Genomic DNA, 6,263 nt, shown 5'->3' on the forward strand with positions numbered 1-6,263 from the left:
TAATATTATTATTTTCGTGTAATTATTTTATATTTTCTTTAAACTTTGAAAAATAATTATAAGATTAGTTAATATATAACTAAATACAATTATTATTTATCCTTTACAGTAAATACAAATAAAGAGGTATAAAATGTTAGAAATTAATGTACGAATGAAAAACAATGTTCTAATAGTATTATATCATATTATAGTGCTGTTCTATATGAAAATTGAAACTGTCCAGATTTCAAATGCCAAAATGTAAAATACTTTATTAATTAAGAATCTGAGCACACGGTAGCATACCGGTCAAGTTCCAGCAACGTCAGCGTGACTTTGCGCGAACCAATTTATCCGATTTTATCCCCATACCTTAAGATACTCAAAAACTCGCCAAGTGTTAAGCTATACAAATAAAAGAACAGTATTTCTAATGAAAGTAGGAGTGAATTGTGGTTATGGAATAAAGAAAGGCTTGGACTGTACAGTCACTAATTTAATATAATGACTTTTTTGAGAGATTGTCTGGAATTCTTCCCTCTTTCGACGGTCAAGTGTTTGTTAGGATACAAGTATACGATATTTAACTATTTGAAAAAACTTACCTCAAGTCCTATGTTCTCCAATCTACAGAGTACTTAAATTTTAAATTTCAACTTTAAAGTATTTGTACACTTCCACAACATTTCTCAGTAAATACGAGTACAGAATCCACGAATTTTTCGGTCCAAATACATGCTATAGTTTTTAAAAGCAAAAAATATGTTAGGAAAGTAAATAAAAGTTGATAAATAAAAAAAAAATGTACCACTACAGCCTATACTATAAATCTATATCCCCTGACAATTCTTAAGAAAAACTAAAGACGACATTTAATGAGTATTTATTTTTTTATTAATGAGTATTTAATATTTTTTAATATTTGAATAGAACCTGTACTATGTTCGATCAAGAAAAAATTGTATTTCTTGCGACTGAACAAGTTCTTCGAATCCTCATAAGTTGTTAGAAGTTAATGGTTTTTTTTTTTTTTTTTTATTCAATATTATTTGAATAAATACAAATATTTGTACTTAAATGTTTATGGAAACATGTTGTGCTTATAAATAACATACATACTTATGTAACAAATAATAATACATTCATATATTTGATTTTGATATACATGTATAACATAAATAAGTAAAATTGGTCGTTACATGATATAACATTACAAATAGTTGAAATAATTATAAAAGTGACAAATTGTTGATATAGAGCGGATATCTCTACGTGAATCTATTTTGAATAATTTCACACTCTGAGCGCAATTTAAACCGTTAATTGAGTTTCGCTTTTTCGAACGTTCAGGCGCAACGTCTAAAATGATTTATTTTGAGTGATTTATCGATCATGCGTGATGTATAGATAGAACGCGGGCACTGTTCCAAAGCTAATCATGCCAACAAGTCTGCATGGAGAAGAACGGATTTGAATGACGAATACAGTTTTTTCGAGTCGCCTTAAAATATAGTTTTCCAATTACATGTATTACAATACACAACTGCACCAGAGAATATAAAAATGTTGATTTTATTTTGCCTTTTAAAGATATTTTTTTTCATACGTTTACGGGTTTAATAAACTACATTGAGAAAAAACTTGAAGAAAAAAATAATTTAAATTTAGATTGAAAATATTATATAATAACACTATCCAAATGGTCTCTCACGTTTCATAATATTATTAGTACAACTCATCTGTATCACCTGTGTAACACCAAGATCGTTTTTATTTCCGCTCTCGATAAACACCCGTACATACATAATATAACGATACAACCACCTTAGAAACCGAAAATCGGAAACGAGTTGAAAACCAACGACTTGTGAAAAAAAAATAAATAAACATCTAAATAAATACATTTTTTTTTTCACTACAACTTTCGAACTGTTGATCCGAGACGTTTAGTGGATTTCTCGGCGAATAATTGCTATTGTGGACGATTTTAATTCGAGATAATAAGCATACTGTATTATTACTATTAAACGCGTTTTTTATGTTATTTCACAAATCAAAACTCGGACCCTCGTTACAAATGTAGCCATGTAGTTGTTACAATATTATGGTGTCTATAAACAGTACCGCCGCAAGCATTTGCGAGGTCTTAGGCAAAAGCAGTACAATTTCCTTACGCCCTAAACATATCTAACTGTTTTAACTTGACAAATTAAGAGCTCCCGAATTTATTTTAAGCACGAGATCCTAGACCAGTAGTGCGCAACCTTGAGGTCGCTAAATTTTATAATGAGGTCGTCAATAATTGAACATAAAATTAAAAAGTTATACGAATATATATATTAATTTATATACATTTGTATTTATAAAACTTTAAATTTAGTATTTTTTTTTTTTTTTTGTTTTAGATAAATCAAATTAAATACATATTAAAATTGTCTAAAACTAACGATTCGATTTATGTGAATAACATTTTTGTTTACATTAAATATGCGTATATTATACACTTACATAATATTGGTAGGAATGGTCGCCTCGTCGAAATAAATTAATTTGAGGGTCGTGGATCAAAAAACGTTGCGCATCGCTGCCCCAGACAATGGCCTAAGTTGCCTGCCCGCTAACGACGTTACTGTTCTATAAATATAACAATTATGATAAAACGAAAAACGACCACGTGAATAGTTAACTCAACTTCGTCGACGATATATTACGTTTACGTATCTCGTAGAAAATATGATAACGTTTTTTATTGCAGCTGTTTTGTCGTTAATTTTATATGATACGTAAAAATATTAATTTATTTATATTATATATATATTAGTATAATTAAATATAACAATTTATAATAATTGTGAAAATAGAATATATATGATGTATTAATTAATTTTCTCGTTCAGTGTGTTATTGATGAGTAATAGTATAATCCAGTGGCGGTCAAATAATTTTGTCTTGGGGGGGGATGTAGCTGATTTTTTAACAAACACTATATATAAAAATCTTTATTTTTAACATGGAAATTATATTATATTAATGATATTTATATTATTAAATCTATTTTTCTGGTTTTATTTGTCAATTCGTCCAGTACTTCGTCTACAGTTATATTGACAACCTCACGATGAACAACCATGGTGGTTAAATCATTGAGACGACTCTAAAATAATATAATTACACAATTCATATAATAATATAATATATTATGTTAAGCATTAAGTACTAAATTTAAATTTCATACATTCTTATAAATAAACTACAAAGGAAATGATAAAAATCTAAAAAGTTTGTTTCAATTAATATTTTAGTGTTTTACGTTTGAACTGTTAACTTTATTCGAGCCTAGAGACTGTATAATAACTAATAAGTACAGTATATTTATTTTTTTTAAATAGAAATTAAATGAATACCTATATTATATTATGTATAATATGGATGAATTATAAATATTTAAAAAAAGGTCATGGAAGGGGATATATCCCCCTCATCCCCCCCCCCCCATCGTTTGACCGCCACTGGTATAATCATACGACTGGTTTTCATTTAAAGAAAAATTCCTCAGGAAAAAAACAACTGATAATATATTTACGAACAGGGCCGGTGTTAAAGGAAGGCAAAACGGGGCATTTGTTGCGCCTTCAAGGGCCTCGCGGTTAAAATTTTTGTTGAAAAATATTTTGTATGGAAATCTCGTAAAAATAAAACGTGGAACGCGTGGATCGCCTGACGAGTGCGATTTCTTGAGAAATTCGTTGGCATATAAAAAAACAAATTACAAAACAATATTATATTATATTTAATATGTCATGAATGCACCAACGACGACCCTAACCTGACCCTTATGGCACGCCGTACAATATGAAAACCGGGATACCAAGAAAGTTTATCTCATTGATTTTCTTAAATTTTATTAGTTATTACTCGATACGGCGTGCAGCTGTCATCGAGTCTGATTACATATTATCGTATTTAATTACGGCCTACAGGTGACTAAGGTTATTGATAAATTAAGTTTTGCTCTGGGCCTCGCAAAACGTAGAGCCCTAACCTGTTTACGACACTTTATTTATATCATATGAAAACAAAACAATTTTATTTTTATTGTTCACCAAACAGTATCGAGCTTAAAAGTTAAAACATATTTATAATACGCGTGTTTAACGTATTACTATACTTGATTTCAGATCTGCATACAAACATATTGTTGCGAAATATTATGACATAAATCTTACCTCCCACCCCACTTGTATATTTAACTATTGATCGTACACTGATAGCATGCATCCGTTATGGTGCGAAATGGTATCAAGACCTTGCACCGACATAATCGAAAAGTGAAAATTCCCGTTTCTAACCGTGCGACGAGAGATAGTCACTATCATTTTTTCTCCGCCCTGCGAACACTACAATGAGCGTGCACACAACACAAGAACACATGTATTATAATTATAGGTATTCGGGAAAAATGCGTAACTCCCCGTTATCTGCACGTGCATGTAAATATAGATTTTGACATTATATTCGTATTAGAACGGTACCGTCTAAACGACGGGGTAGAACCACTCAGATAAACTGCTAAGTATACCACGGCCAACAGTCATAAATATGTATTATTTTCTGATCAAATTGAATTGCCCGCGTTATTGTATTATTATAATATTATTATTGTTCTACTCTTCGGTAATTCTATCGTAATCGATTGTTGTAGACAATGTTGCAAACGTTATTCGAAATATTCAGCAAAAAAAAAAAAAAAAAAAAATTAATAACAAATATCGGACAGAATTAATTCCAATAAAATGTAGATAGGAATAAAATACATGCACCGCCTCGGTGCCCCATCCAATTACAATTATATTAATACGAGTTCGTTGCATGTATGTATATAATTTATATTTTATACCTTTATACTCGTATTATATTTTTTATTCGTAAGATTATGTGGGTATATACAGTATTAAGAAGGGGCTAGGACTTTTCGCTCCCCCCCCCCTCTTGAGCAAAAGCGGAGGAGATTAGTAAAAGAAAATGTATTTTTCTCTGATGCGAACTTTGAACTGAGTTTCTCTTGAACCGAGTTCTCCTTTCAGCGACCGTTTTGGTTCCTTACCTAAACCAAAACTGTAACCCAAACAGTAATATTATAAAATATTATATTACGTTTAACATAAACACTTGTCTTTTGTTTTTCTATGGTAATAAAAAAATAAGTAAATAACATATAGAACGTTATGCTTTAGAAATATGTAACATTTTCACTTGTTTTATGCACAATAACAATACAAATAATCCTTCGATCCCCTGGTCGATCCATTAACTATGATAAGCAGCGGTAAACTTGTCCAGTGGAACACACAGGATTTTTTTCGGGGGGGGGGGATCGAGGTAAAAATATAACACATTTTACAACTAACAAAATTATGCAAATCCTTAATATATTTTGACTTAAATAATAGCATTGATAATATAATAGACTATTCTATAATAAATGATACTAGGTATTCAATATTAGCTCTTCATATTTTAAACTTGTAAAATTTGTAAATTTTAACCTAGACGTCGGAGAAAATTTCGGGAGGGGGTGATAACCCCTTATCCCACCCCGCGTGCGCTATTGAACTTGTCAACGACGGTTTTTGATTCGAGGTTTGAGAAACATTTTCATTTCCATCGAACGTGAACCTCGATTTCTGTAAATATTTTATTAACCATTTTGTTCCACGTCTGAACTTTAATTTAACGAACCCTGTAAAAGTTGCAAAACAAATAGTTCAAGGTATGAATGCAAATCTAGATACTTTCCACGTAAGTCGGGTGAAGATTCGATTAATGCCTCGTTCATTTCATAATACGTATTGTAACAAAGATTCTTGGTTTAAAATAATTTTGGTTTCAATTTTAATTAAATTACAATCGCGGAATGTCGGACTGAAATAGTGTATCGCGCAGCAGAGGCGGAAAGCAGTGCCGTGGCAAGTATATTTCAAACCCTAAGCAAAGTATTTTAATAATTACCCCTTCTCCCATTCCTTACTAAATAATACATAAGTATATAACTATTCAATTGTACTACCTATCAGGAGCGTACCCAGGAATTTTTTATGGGGGGGGTCCAAAATTTTTATTTTAACTTATAATGGGAAATTAAAATACACTATATACTATTATTATTATACTATTTTCTATTAAATCGTTGTGTATGTAGAAATTTCAATGGGGGGTCCGGACCCAAACCCCCCCTTGGGTACGCCCTTTCTACCTATAGGATTTTCCTTAATTCCTTTCAA

The sequence above is a fragment of the Sipha flava genome, unplaced genomic scaffold (genome assembly GCF_003268045.1).
Source record: "Sipha flava isolate LNK unplaced genomic scaffold, YSA_version1 173_pilon_pilon, whole genome shotgun sequence".
NCBI classification, from domain to species: domain Eukaryota; kingdom Metazoa; phylum Arthropoda; class Insecta; order Hemiptera; family Aphididae; genus Sipha; species Sipha flava.